At 38.6% G+C, this 15,433-nt stretch overlaps 1 pseudogene; it reads left to right on the forward strand.

The window, feature by feature from the left end:
• The first annotated feature begins 4,245 nt into the window (after positions 1 to 4,245).
• LOC128576890 (interferon-induced protein with tetratricopeptide repeats 3-like) lies at positions 4,246 to 5,926 on the forward strand (annotated as a pseudogene).
• Positions 5,927 to 15,433: the final 9,507 nt, after the last annotated feature.

Raw genomic sequence — 15,433 nt, forward strand, 5'->3', positions numbered from 1 at the left:
TTTATGAAGCCCCAGAAAATTAACACAATGTTATACAGCAAAAAATAAATTCGTACATCTAAAAAATGGTAAAATAGAATATGGATGTATTAGTCTTTTTCAGCCCCCATTTAAAAAAAAAAAACATACTTGATAGGGTGGCTTAAACAACATATGTTTATTTTCTCATTTTTTTTCACAGTTCTGGAGGCTAAAAGTCCAAAAGTCAATGTGCTAGGGTTAGTTTCTGGTGGGGCCTCTGTTCCTGGCTTGTAAATTGCCACACTACCATCAAATGTTTCCCCTGTTCTTAGAGAAAGGGAGGCAGTGGGAGAGGGAGAGAGAGCTAGAGATAGAGAGAGTGTTAGAGTTGATCTTCTGTCTGTTTTTACAAAGACAGCAGTTCCATCAGATTAGGACCCAACACTTATGACCTCTTTTACCCCTAATATCCTCACTAAAGGCTCTATCTCCAAATATAGTCACATTGGAAGGTTATAGTTTCCACATAAATTTGGGGTGGAACATAATCAGGCTACAACAAAGGTATATGATTTAATTAATAGTATTGTAACAGTGTCAATTTCCTGATTTTAAAAATGTATCATGGGACTCAGTGCCCGTAGCACAGTGGTTATGGCACCAGCCACATGCACCAAGGCTGGTAGGCTCAAACCATCTCAGGCTAGCTGAACAACAATGACAACTGGTAGGCTCAAACCATCTCAGGCTAGCTGAACAACAATGACAACTGCAACAACAACAATAACAAAAACCCGAGCATTGTGGCAGGCACCTGTAGCCCAAACTACTTGAGAGGCTAAGGCAAAATAATTGCTTAAGCCCAAGAGTTTGAGGTTTCTGTGAGCTGTGATGTCCCGGTACTCTACCAAGGGAGACATAGTAAGACTCTGTCTCAAAAAAGTAAAAATAAGAAAGAAAGTACTATGGTTACATAATATGTTATCATTGATGGAAGCTGGGTGTGGGGTACATGTGAACTTTCTGTATGATTTTTGCAACTTCTTGTGAGTCCAAAATTCTTCAAGATAAAACGTTTAAAGCAAAAATCAAAATAAACAAAAGAATAAAGCTGCATTATAAGAAGTTCTATAGTATGCAAGAATTTGTGTCTTGACTGTTTCCATACTGCAGAGGAACCAAAACAATTTAGACTCTGTCTTCATAACTTACTGGATCTGTAACCTTCACCAATTCACCTAATCTTTTGAGCCTCAGTGTCTACATCCTCAAAATTATGGCATACGGGAAAGAGCACTGTCATGACAAGCCCTGGTCTTAGTCCCATATTTTTTTTCTTCCATTTACTTTAGGTAGTTTTTGATACATTACTTCTCTAGATAAAATGGGGATTATCTCTCACCTGTCCTCCCTTATAAGGCTGTAAGAGGGATCTAAGAGGCAATATCAGGTATTTGGCTAATTGACATTTTCATCTTGCTTTTAGCATTTTCTTCCCTAAGTAGAAAAAATGCAAGATGAGGGTGAGAGATTAGGCAAAATGTAGAAAGGAGGAGGAAAAAAGCTGCATGCTAGATGTTTTTTGAGAAATGAAGAAGTGTGAGGTATGCTGGTGTGGATGTGGAGAGAAGGGAACACTTTTACACTGCTGGTTGGACTGTAAATGAATACAACCTTTTTGGAAGGAAATATGGAGAATTCTCAAAGAACTCAAATCAGACCTCCTATTTGATCCTGCAATCTTATTATTGGGCATCCACCCACAAAAAAATGATAATAATTTTAATCAGGGCATTTGTACTGGATTGTTTATTGCAGCTCAGTTTACAATTGTCAAATTGTAGAAACAACCTAAATGTCCTCCAATCCAGGAATGGATTAACAAGCTGTGGTACCATAAAATACTATTCAACTGTTAAGAGAGATGAAGACTTTACATCTTTGTATTAATGTGGATGGAGGTGGTATGCATTTTTCTTAGTAAAGCATCATAAGAATATAGAAGCAAGAGCCCAATGTATTCAATTCTGATATGAGGACAATTGATGACCTAGTACATGGTAGGAGTGGGGGGATGAGGGAGTGGGAAGACAGAAGAAGGGAGAGGGTGGGGGATCACAGTGTGTGACACATATCTTAGGGGCAGGACACAATTATAAGAAGGAATTTACCTAACAAATACAATCAGTGTAACCTAATTCTTTGTACCCTCAATGAATCCCCAACAATAAAGAAAATGTGTGAGATGAAGTAAACATTTGACAAGAATGCTCAGGAAGAAGATTAATCATCTTTTCAGTGTTCCATGTCCAAACCTCAAACTCTTTGTCTATCTGGCTGTGTTTAATTTCAGAATTAGATAAACCAAGTTTCTTATTAAGGCAGGATAGAATAGGGATGTGAGGACACATCAGAGCTCCTTTAAAGTTGGCACTAACACAGGACAGATGGAAATGACTGAAATGACCTTAAATAAAGCAGAAAGTAGCTGAGAAAAAAATAACACTAATAGAAAGTACATAAACAGTTTGACCACAGACAACCAGGGTCTAACTTGCTAATAGGGGTATAAAACTAACTTGTCAGTTTAGTTTTAAGTGCCGGTCAGTACTGAAGTGACAAGGAAGACCAGGCAACAGAAACAGTCACTCCCACTATTAAAAATCTTTCTGTGGCTTCACATTGCCTACTAGAAAGTCTGAACTCTTCTCTATTGAATGTGAGGCCCAAGTCTGCCTTCCAGCCTTCTCCCTCAATGAGTCTCAGATCCATGAAATCAGATGAATCTGTTGAATACATCCTCGAAACCCATATTGTACCAAACATCAGGAGACCTAGGTTCTAGTCTCTGCATGCTCATTAACTGGCTACATAACCTTGAAAAGGAAAGCACTTAACCTCACTGAGCTTTGCTTTATTCCTCTGCCTAATTATGGTTGGAATCCCCATTCTGATGACCTGAGCTTTTCATGGGAAGGGTAACAATAGATACAAAAGCACATAATAGATCCCAACAGTTCTTAAGCACCAGGTCTCTATCAACCAGGAACACAGCATTCTCATCTTTGAGAGTGACCAGTTTCAAATCTTTCCTACTCAGTAAAGAATACATTTAGAACCAATCATTTCATCATCTGATCCCCTCTAATTTTTTTCATAATATTATGGGGGTTTAAATGTTTTGGTTACATGCATTACTTTTCTACAATTTGAATCAAGGTAATACCAAAGATTTTCTTTTTTCTTTTTTTTTATTTTTATTAACCATAGCTGTGTACATTAGTATGATCGCGGGGCACCATACACTTGGTTCATAGATCATTTGACACATTTTCATCACATTAGTTAACATAGCTTTTGTAGCATTTTCGTAGTTATTTTGCCAAGACCTTTACATTCCACATTTGCTAGGATTCACATATACCCTTGTAAGATGCACCGCAGGTGTAATCCCATTAATCCCCCTCCTTCCGCCTCCCTCCCCCCTCCCTTCCCTCCCTTTCCCCTTTCTCCCTATTCTTAGGTTATAACTGGGATATAGCTTTCATGTGAAGGTCCTACATTAGTTTCATAATAAGGGTGAGTACATTGGGTACCTTTTCTTCCATTCTTGAGACACTTTACTAAGAAGAATATGTTCCAGCTCCATCCATGTAAACATGAAAGAGGTAAAGTCTCCATCTTTCTTTAAGGCTGCATAATATTCCATGGTGTACATAATGTGTTCACATCACTTTTGTCCCACCACCCAAACAGTGTTAATCTCTACCTTTTCTGTGTACTTTACATGACATTCTATGGTTTATATTAGATACACTGTATTTTAATTATCTGTTCACAGGTCTATCTCCCCCTCATAGAGTATGGGATACTCAACAGAAGGAATTATGTCATATTAAATTTAATTTGCTCAACACTGAGTATGCAGTGGGTCTCACCAGAATTCAACCATTGAATTGAATCTCTTCAATATGATGGGTTCCTGTAGAAACCAATGTGGAATTATAATGGTTTGTCATCATGTCAATTATACTTAAATGAATTCATTTAAACTTATATTGACTTAGAACAAACTACACACAGAGAACCACACTAGGCAGCAGGTATTTGCCTACAAATGAAACAGATTCTACTTTGGCATTGGTTCTCAGTCTTGGCTGTAACTTAGAAAGACTTAGGGAAGCATTTTAAAAATACTCATGTCTTGGAGGCAGAAAGCTTTCTGAAGAAAAAAGCCAGCCTGGTCCCCAGCATTTCAGAACAGCAGAGAAGCAGACTGCAGTCATGAGTGAGAATGCCAAGAATTCCCTGGAGAAAACCATTCCACAGTTAAAATGCCATTTCACCTGGAACTTGTTTAAGGGAGAAAGATTAATTTTTTTTTTTTTTTTTGTAGAGACAGAGTTTCACTTTATTGTCCTCGGTAGAGTGCCATGGCATCATGCAGCTCACGCAACCTCCAACTCCTGGGCTTAGGTGATTCTCCTGCCTCAACCTCCCGAGCAGCTGGGACTACAGGCACCCACCACAACACCCAGCTATTTTTTGTTGCAGTTTGGCCGGGGCTGGGTTTGAACCTGCCACCCTCGGCATATGGGGCCAGCGCCCTGCTCACTGAGCCACAGGCGCCACCCAAAAAGATTAAATTTTTAAACACTGAGTTCAAAGATACAATGTGCAACTTGCTGGCCTATGTAAAACACCTAGATGGTCAAAACAAAGCCACCCTGGAATGCTTACAGCAAGCTGAAGACTTCATCCAGCAAGAGTATGCTGACCAGACAGAAATCAGAAGCCTGGTCACCTGGGGAAACTATGCCTGGGTCTACTATCACATAGGCCACTTTTCAGAAGCTCAGATTTACGTGGATAAGGTGAAAAAGACCTGCAAGAAGTTTTTAAATCCTTACAGCATTGAAAGTCCTGAGCTGGACTGTGAGGAAGGATGGACACAGCTAAAATGTGGAAGAAACAAAAGAAAAAGATGTGTTTTGAGAAGTCCCTGGAAAAAAAACCCGGCAACCCAGAATTTGCCTCTGGACTGGCCATTGTGATGACTGTCTGGGTAATAACCCACAGAAACAGTGGTCTGTTGATACTTTCAAGGAGGCTGTTGAGCTGAGTCCTGATAACCAGTATGTCAAAGTTCTCTTGGCCCTCAAACTGCAGATGATGAATAAAGAAGCTGAAAGGGAGCGATTAGTTGAAGAGGCTCTGGAGAAGGATCCTTTCCAAACAGATGTCCTTTGCAGTGTAGCCAAATTTTACAGAAAAAAAATGTGACCTAGACAAAGCTATTGAATTGTTTCTAAAGGCACAGGAATCCAAACCAAACAACGCTGACCTCTGTCATCAGATTGGATGCTGCTACAAGGCAAAAGCCAGAGAAATGCAGAATGCAGCAGAATCTGAAGCTCATGCAAACAGAGAGAAGATTGAAGAGCTACAGCAGTGTGCCTAGGACTATTTGAATAAAGCCAGTGAGAAGGGCCTAAATTCTCTGAACCCAGACTCAGATCTCCCTGAGCTCCTGGAAGCAGAAGAATGTTATCAGACACCGTTCAGTAAGGAGCTGCCTCATGCTGAGAGGCAACAGTTTCCCCAGGGCCACTGCCATGGTCAGGAGCATGGCAGGGGATCTGCAGACACCGCCACCGTGGTACAGCAACATTTAGAGGGTTTGTTCATGAGCAAAACATCAACCAAGAAGGGAGAGATGAAATATCAGTCATAGAACACAGCTGAAAATCTGCTTCCACAAAATGTACCAAATTCTTGGTATCTTCAAGGATTAATTCACAAGCAGAATGGAGATCTGCAGCAAGCAGCCAAATGTTATGAGAAGGAGCTGGGCCGCCTGCTCAGGGACGTCCCTTCAGGCATAGGCAGCTTGCTCCTGTCTGCCTCTGAGCTTGAAGAGGGCAGTGAGGAGACTGGCCAGGGTGTAGTCAAGTACAATCCCTAACTCTTGAACTGAGTCAGAGAGGACAGAAACAGTGTCAGGAGGCCATGAGGAATAGAGGGTAGGAAGACAGGGGACACTGACCTGGGAGTCCTGAGGGGGCTGATCTTGCATGTTGCTCTGAAGTACATTTTTAGAGAATTGTTTTTTTCATATTCTTTCTCCCCTGTTCCTTCCAGCCACATAGTTATCGAATCAGCTGGTCTTACGACTGATCACTAGCAGCAATAATGCTTCAGGCCTATGTGCTGCTGATTACCTCTCAGTCTGCACTCGGTTCATCACATAACCCTCATTTGTGCCCTTCTTGCCAAGGCCAGTAGTGCTGACCTCCCACCCATAAAATCTTCAACCTTCTTTTTTTTTAATTTTATTTATTTTTATTTATTTTTTTATTATTAAATCATAGCTGTGTACATTAATGTGATCATGGGGCATCATACACTAGTTTCATAGACCGTTTGACACATTTTCATCACTCTGGTTAACATAGCCTACCTGGCATTAGAGAACCAAGAGATGAATCCAGCTACTTACCGTTATTTAATCTTTGACAAACCAATTAAAAACATTCAGTGGGGAAAAGATTCCCTATTTAACAAATGGTTCTGGGTGAACTGGCTTGCAACCTGTAGAAGACTGAAACTGGACCCACGCCTTTCACCATTAACTAAGATAGAGTCTCACTGGATTAAAGATTTAAATAAGACACAAAACTATAAAAATACTAGAAGAGAGTGCAGGGAAAACCCTTGAAGAAATCGGTCTTGGCGAGTATTTTATGAGGAGGACCTCCCCCGGCAATTGAAGCAGCTTCAAAAATACACCATTGGGACCTGATCAAACTAAAAAGCTTCAACCTTATTTTTCTCCATCTCAATGCCATCCAGTCTGCTGGGCCTGGAAGATTCACTTTTGACCTTATATCTTTCTATATATGCGTATTCTTGAGAGTGACTTTGATGTATTCTCGATAGCACTGCTACAATGAATCTAAACATTTCAACTAAAAAAAAAATACTCATGTCTGGTTGAATTTGGTGGATCATGCCTGTAATCCTGACACTCTGGGAGGCAGAGGTGGAAGGATCTCTTGAACACAGGAATTTTAGGCCAGCCTGAGCAAGTGGCAGACCCCATCTCTGCTGAAAATAGAAAAATAGCCAGGCCTCATAGCAGGTGCCTGTAGTCCCAGCCACTGAAAAAGCTGAGGCTGGAGGATTGTTTGAGCCCAGGAGTTTGAGGTTGCTGTAAGCTAGGCTGATGCCACTACACACTAGCCCAGACAACACAGTGAGTTTCCATCTCAAAAAAAAACAAACAAAAAAAAAATCCCTCACTTCTGTGCCCCCATCCTAGGGATCTAATTCATCTGGGATACAGCCTGAAATTAAGATTTTTAACATTCAGCTTTTGCCAAAAATAACTGGCCTTTTGATGGAAATAAGCATGACATAAATACTTGTGAGCATGAGTGTTTTGAAAGAGGAAGGATAGGTAATTGTAGAGGACCTTCAGCCATGTGTGATAAGATTGGGGAGAAAGGACTCCAGCCACCTTTGACTGGTGGGCTGTGCCAAGGAACATGACTTTGGGGGCACATAGAGGCAGCAGGAGACTCTTGGAGCCTAAGAAGAAGTCTGGAGCAGTGGACAACTGGAACAAAGGGCAAGTACTTGCATGCCAGCAGAGGCTGGCCAGTTGAGCAGTTTTTAGACACAGAGGGCCTGCACAGCAAGCTTTTTCTTTTCTTTTCTTTTGTTGCCTTGTCTTTCTTTCTTTCTTTCTTTTTTTTTGTGGGAATGTGGTAGAGGTACATTGTAAGAGTTTGGGTGAGCAAGGAGGTGATCTTCAACATCACCCCCTGACCAGATGTTCACTGTCTGTTGTTTCACTGCAGCCAGACACACCCATTGTGGGAGAGCTGCCTTACAATATCATTCCTCAGGGTCCTGGTGTGAGGCCAGTTCTGATGTGCATGATAAGCTGGGAAGCCATCCCTGAGGAGATTTGAATGACACAAGCATTCCTGGGAAAGCTACTACATGGCAAAGTGACATGGTTTGGAAAGGTCCAGATATGTCTATTAAGCAGGATGATGAGGGCTTCAGGGTATCAACCCTTTGTGTATTGAGGACAAAGAAATCAGGAAGACGGGGCCAGTTCTCTTCAGCAAGATAGAGGCTTCCAGCTTCCAACTTATACACCTGTATCGGTGCAATGATTAGCATCTCATACCCCAGAACATCACCTGTTGTCCAGGAAATACATGGTGATATATATTCCATTTTAAAATTCTTTTTATTAAATCATAGCTGTGTACATTAGTGCAATTACGGGGTACAAAGTGATTTTTTTATATACCATTTGAAATATTTTCATCAAACTAGTTAACATAGCCTTCACCGCATTTTCTTAGTTATTGTGTAAGACATTTGTACTCTACACTTTTTGGAGGATGATCCATGGGCTGATGAGAAGAATGTGTATTCAGTTTTGTTAGGATGAAATGTTCTGTGGCTTTCTGTTAAATCCAATTGTTGAATGGTTAAGTTTATGTCTAAAATTTCTTTGCTTAGCTTCTTTTTGGAGGATCTATCCAACACTGGCAAAGGGGTGTTAAAATCATCGACTATTATGCTGCTGGAGGAAATCAAGTTGCTCATGTCTGTTAGATTCTCTATTATAAATTGAGGCACATTCTGGTTGGGTGCATAAATGTTAATTGAAATCTCATTATGTTGAGTGTTGCCCTTAACAAATATGAAGTGACCATCCTTATGTTTCCTTACTTTTTTTTTTTGGTTTAAAGCTTATTGTATCTGTGAATAAAATTGCAACACTTGCTTTTTTCTGATTTCCATTTGCCTGAATTATAGATGACCATCCCTTCATCCTGAGTCTATGTTTGTCTTTTAAGGTAAAGTGAGATTATTGAATGCAGCATATATCTGGCTTGAGTTTTTGTATCCAGTCAGCCAATCTGTGCCTCAAGAGGACAATTTAAGCCATTCTAATTAATTGAGAGTATTGGTAAGCCAGATAGTACTTTGGGTATCGAGTTTTTCAAAAGTCCAGTGGACATATTTAATCCTTTTGCCACTGTGAAAGTTGGTATTTGATCAATAGTTTCTAAGTGAGTTTACTTTGGTGGTGAAGGATTGTGCTGTTCATTATGGAGAATAAGTCTGAGAATATCCTGGAGAGCTGGTTTAGATATGGCAAATTTCTTCAACATGTGCATGTCATTAAAGTATTTAATTTCTTCATCATAGATGAAACTCAGTTTAGCTGGATACAGGATCCTGGGTTGAAAGTTATTTTGTTTAAGCATATTAAATTTGATGACCACACTCTTCTAGCTTTAAAGTTTTCATCAGAGATATCCACAGTCATTCTAATGTTCTTCCCCTAGTAGGTTATGGTTTTCTTATGTCTGGCTGCTTGCAGAATTTTCTCCTTCATATTAACTTTAATGCAACTAATTATAATGTAGCTATGAGAATTTTTATTTGGGTTGAGTTTTGCCAGTGCTCTAAAATGTGTCTATGAGAATTTTTATTTGTGTTCTTAAACTGTCTGCTATCTGTATTTCAGAAATTCTTGGCATGTATGAAAAATTTTCTTTGATTATTTCATGGAGTAAAGCATCTGTACCCTTTGCAGAAACCTCATCACCTACAAGAATTCCTATAAGGTGAATATTATATTTCTTTGAATTATGCCAGAGCTCTCTGAGAGAATGATACATTTTTATTGTCCACTTTTTTCCTTTTTGAGCGTTTGGTAGCATTCAAAAGCTTTGTCCTCAATGTCAAGAGGTCCTTTCTTCTGTCTGCTGTTACTGAGGGATTCTTCTGTATTTCTCAGATCTTTGAGGGCTGCAAGTTCTTGCCTTAATGCTTCAAAATCTTTGGTGATTTTGTCTTTGAATTTGTTGAATTCTTGAGACACCTTTCGAATTACTCCTTGACATTCTAAGTCCATCTTTACCTCCATTCTGTTGATCCTATTTGCAATCCAGATTCTGAACTCGATTACATCTCAGTCATTTGTTTATGAATGGGATCTTGTGCTGTGTCTGCCATGTCGTTACTTGGGGGAGTTTATCTACTCTGATTATTCATGTTGCCAGAGTTTTTCTGCTAATTCTGCCTCATGATTGTTTTTCACCATTGGCTAGATGGACAGGTAAGGTGAAATTGGATTGGGATTTCCTGGAGTTGTGATTAACCAGCCCTTTGTCAAGGACCTGGGACTAATGACTGCAGCTTTTTACCCTATAGCTTTGCAAAGGACCTGTACAGCATTACTGTCTGAGGCTGAGGAAACCTGCTTGCTGTGCTGGGGTTAGATGGCTGTGTCTCATTTTCAGCTGGTTCTTGTCTCATCCTAGTAGATCAGTGACTCTGGTGAAGTCTTAGCTGAGGTTTGCTTTCTTGGAGTTGCAACTTGCCTCAGCAGAGGTGACCTGCAATTCACCATCTAACCCCAGCACAGCAAGCAGGTTTCCTCAGCCTCAGACAGTAATGCTGTACAGGTCCTTTGCAAAGCTATAGGGTAAAAAGCTGCAGTCATTAGTCCCAGGTCCTTGACAAAGGGCTGGTTAATCACAACTCCAGGAAATCCCAGTTGCACTTCTCTCTCAGCTCGGCACCCAGTATTCAGCTTAATTGGGTACTTTCTGGACATTATCCTTCCCACTGGATGGGAGCTTCTATCAGAGGCTGGCTCCAGTTGGCCATCTTGCCCCTCCCCCACCTAAAGAACATTTCATCTCAACAAAACTGAATACACATTCTTCTCTTCAGCCCATGGAACATACTCCAAAATTGATTACATTTTAAGTCACAAGTATAACCTCAGCAAATTTAAAAGAATAGAAATTATTCCTTGCATCTTCTCAGACCATAATGGAATAAAAGTTGAACTCCATAACAACAGAAATCTGCATACCCATACATAAACATGGAAACTAAATAGCCTTATGTTGAATAAGAGCTGTGTCATAGATGAGATTAAGAAGGAAATTACCACATTTTTGGAACAAAATGATAATGAAGACACGAATCATCAGAACCTCTGGGATACCACAAAGGCAGTCCTAAGAGGGAAATTTATAGCACTATGTGTCTTCCTCAAGAGAATGGAAAGAGAGGAAGTTAACAACTTAATGGGGCATCTCAAGCAACTGAAAAAGGAAGAACATTCCAATCCCAAACTGAGCAGAAGAAAAGAAATAACCAAAATTAGAGCAGAATGAAATGAAATTGAAACAAAAGGATTATACAACAGATTAATAAATCAAAAAATTGTTTTTTTGAAAAGGTCAATAAAATAGATAAACCTGGGTGGTGCTTGTTGCTCAAAGGAGGCCATATGCTGGAGGTGGTGGGTTCAGACCCAGCTCAGGCCAAAAACTGCAAAAAAAAAAAAAAGATAAACCTTTGGTTAACCTAACCAGGAAAAAAAGAGTAAAATCTCTAATTCCATCAGTCAGAAATGGTAAAGATGAAATAACAACAGACTCCCCAGAAATTAAAAAAATCCTTAATGAATATTACAAGAAACTCTACTCTCAGAAATATGAAAATTTGAATGAAATAGACCAATACTTGGAAGCACACCACCTTCTTACACTTAGCCAGAATGAAATGGAAATGTTGAACAGGCCTATATCAAGTTCTGAAATAGCATCAACCATACAAAATCTCCCTAAAAAGAAAAGCTCAGGACCAGATGGCCTCACATCAGAATTCAACCAAACCTTTAAAGAGGAACTAGTACCTATATCACGCAACCTTTTTCAAAATACAGAAAAAGAACGAATACTACCCAACACATTCTATGAAGTAAACATCACCTTGATCCCCAAACCAGGAAAAGACCCAACAAGAAAAGAAAATTACAGACCAATATCACTAATGAATTTTGATGCCAAGATCCTAACAAACAGAATCCAGCAACACATCAAACAAATTATACATCACGACCAGGTGGGTTTCATGCCAGGGTCTCAAGCCTGGTTCAATATACATAAATTCATAAATATAATACATCACATAAACAAATTTATAGCACTATGTGTCTTCCTCAAGAGAATGGAAAGAGAGGAAGTTAACAACTTATAAAACAAAGATTATATGATTCTCTCAATTGATGGAGAAAAAGCTTTTGATAATATTCAACATCCTTTCATTATCAGAATGCTTAAGAAAATAGGTATTAAAGGAACATTTATTAAACTGATAGAGTCCATCTACAGCAAACTCACAGCCAATATCATATTGAATGTACTGAAATTGAAATCATTTCCACTCAGATCAGGAACAAGGCAAGATTGCCCATTGTCTCCACTGCTTTTTTAAAATTGTAATGGAAGTCTTAGCCACTGCAATCAGGCAAGAGAAGGCAATTAAAGGGATCAAAATGGGACCAGAGGAGATTAGACTGTCACTCTTCGCAGATGATATGATTATATTTCTGGAAAACCCCAGGGAATCAACTACAAAACTTCTAGAAGTGATCAAGGAACACAGCAATGACTCAGGATACAAAATTAACACTCATAAATCTGTAGCCTTTATATAAACCAACAATAGTCAAGGGGAAAAAACAATCAAGTACTCTATTCCCTTTGAAATAGTGCCAAAGAGGATGAAATATCTGGAAGGGTATCTAACAAAAGACGTGAAAGATCTCCATAAAGAGAAGTATGAAACTCTGAGAAAAGAAATAGCTGAAGATGTTAACAAATCTAAAATATACCATGCTTATGGCTGAGAAGAATCAACATTGTTAAAATGTCTGTAGTACCTAAGCAATCTACAGATTTTATGTGATCCCTATTAAAGAACCTCTGTCATACTTTAAAGACCTGGAAAAATTACAACTTTATTTTATATGGAAACAGAAAGTACCTCAAATAGCAAAGACATTACTCACATATAAAAACAAATCGGGAGGAATCACGCTTCCAGACTTCAGACTATACTATAAATCGATAGTGATCAAACCAGCATGGTACTGGCACAAAAATAGAGAGGTAGATGTATGGAACATAATTGAAGACCAAGAGGTGTACCTAGACACCTATCATTATTTTATTTTTGATAAGCCTATCAAAAATATAAACTGGGGTAAGATTCCGTATTTAACAAATGGTGCTGTTTGAATTGGCTCGTGACCTACAGAAGACTGAAACTGGGCCCACACCTTTCATCATTAGCAAAAATTGACTCTCACTGGTTAAAAGACTTAAACTTAAGACATTAAACTATAAAAATTCTTAGGGAAAGCACAGTGGAAACACTTGAAAAAATCATCCTGGGAGAATACTTTATGAGGAGGACACCTCGAGCAATTGAAGCAACATCAAAAATACATTACTGGGATCTGATCAAATTAAATAGCTTCTGCACTGCCAAGAATACACTAAATAAAGCAAATAGACAGCCCTTAGAATGGGAGAGGATTTTTGCAAGTTATCTTTCTGACAAAGGTCTAATAAGCAGAATCCACAGAGAACTCAAACTTATTACTAAGAAAAAAACAAGTGATCCCATTTCATTGTGAGCAATAGACATGAACAGAAGCATCTCTGAAGAAGACAGGCACATGGTCTACAGACACATGAAAAATGCTAATCATCTTTAATCATCAGAGAAATGCAAACCAAAACCACTCTGAGATACCATCTAACTCCAGTAAGAGTAGCCCACATCACAAAATCCCAAAACTACAGATGTTGGCGTGGATGTGGAGAAAAGGGAACACTTCTTCACTGATGGTAAGAATGCAAGCAGTATGTTCCTTTTGGAAGGAAATTTGTAGAACACTCAGGGATCTAAATGTAGATCTGCCATTCGATCCTGCAATTCCTCTTCCACGTGTATATCCAAAGGACCAAAAATCATTTGCAATAAGGATATTTGTACCATATGGTTCAATGCAGCTCAGTTCATAATTGCCCAGTCATGGAAGAAGTCCAAGTGCCCTTCGACCCATGAATGGATTAATAAATTGTGGTATATGTATATCATGCAGAATTTAAAAAATGGAGACTTTACCTCTTTTATGTTTACATGGATGGAGCTGAAAAATATTCTTCTTAGTAAAGTATCTCAGGAATGTAAAAAAAAAATCCAATGTACTCAGTACTACTGTGAAGCCAATGTATAATCACTCACACTTGCATATGAAAGATGAAACACAACTATAACCTAGGATGAAGGAGGGAAGGGGAAGGGGAAGGAGAGACGGGAGGGGTTGGGTCCATATAGGGAGCGTTGGTAGGGGGTCCACACCTATGGAGCATATTTCAAGTACAAGTTGGTTCTATCAGGTGTAGAACACAAATGTGTTAACGCTGTAATTAGGTAAATGAGGTGAAGGCTATGTTGATTAGTAGGATGTAAGAACTCCAATTTGTACAAATAATCAACACAATGAATCCCATAATGGTATAAATGTATTCATGATCTATGTACAAATGACTTAATAATAAAGGAAAGAAATGTTCTGTAGATGTCTGTCAAATCCAACTTTTAGCCTGGCCAAAAGTATATCAATTTCATTTATCTTTTCAGAGAACTATTTTTTTCTTCTTGCAGTTCTCTCAATGGTTCTTGTGTTTTCAATTTTATATAATTCAGCTTCAATTTCGGTTATTTCTTTACTTCTGCTGGGTTTTAGGTTAAATTATTCTTCCTTTTCCAATTGATTCAGATGGTCCATTTTATGGTTGACGTGCTGTATTTCTGTTTTCATGAGGAAGGCATAAAAATACTATAAAATTGCCTCTTAGGATATTCTATGCAGTATCCCACAGGTTTTGATAGCTGGTGGCTTCATCATCAGCTTCTTCAAGAGATCTAGTGATTTACTTTTTAACCTTATCTTGGACCAAGTTTTCTTTCAGTATAAGGTTATTCAATTTCCATGAATTTATGTGGGCATGAATATTTCTCTAGGTGTTCAGTAGATAATAGAAGGAATAAATTCTATTCTTTTAAATTTGTTTAGGTTAGATTAATGTCCTAATATATGATCAATGTTGGAGGATGATTCATGGGATGATGAGAAGAATGTGTATTTACTTTTCTTAGGATGAAAAATGTTCTGTATATGTTTTTTAAGTCCATTAGTTCTAGGGTTATGTTTAAGTCCATTTCTTCTTGTTTAGTGTCTGCTTAGAGATTCTGTCCAGTACTACTGTCAAAGGGGTGTTAAAATCTTAAGCTATTATGGTGCACATTCTTCAGATAATTTAGGGTTGGTGTTATGTATCTAGGAGTTTTTAGATTGAGTGAATAAATGTAAATCATTGAAATGTCTTCATCTTTTATGCTTCCCTGGACCTGTGTGTAGTGTCCATCTTTGTTTTTCTTATTTTTGTTGGTTCAAATCCACTTGTATCTGCAAATAAAATTGCAAGCCCTGATTTTTTTTTCTGATTTCTATTTGCCTGGATTATTGTTTTTTAATCCTTCAACCCAAGTCTGGTTTTAT

Source organism: Nycticebus coucang, chromosome X (genome assembly GCF_027406575.1).
Source record: "Nycticebus coucang isolate mNycCou1 chromosome X, mNycCou1.pri, whole genome shotgun sequence".
Lineage (NCBI taxonomy): Eukaryota > Metazoa > Chordata > Mammalia > Primates > Lorisidae > Nycticebus > Nycticebus coucang.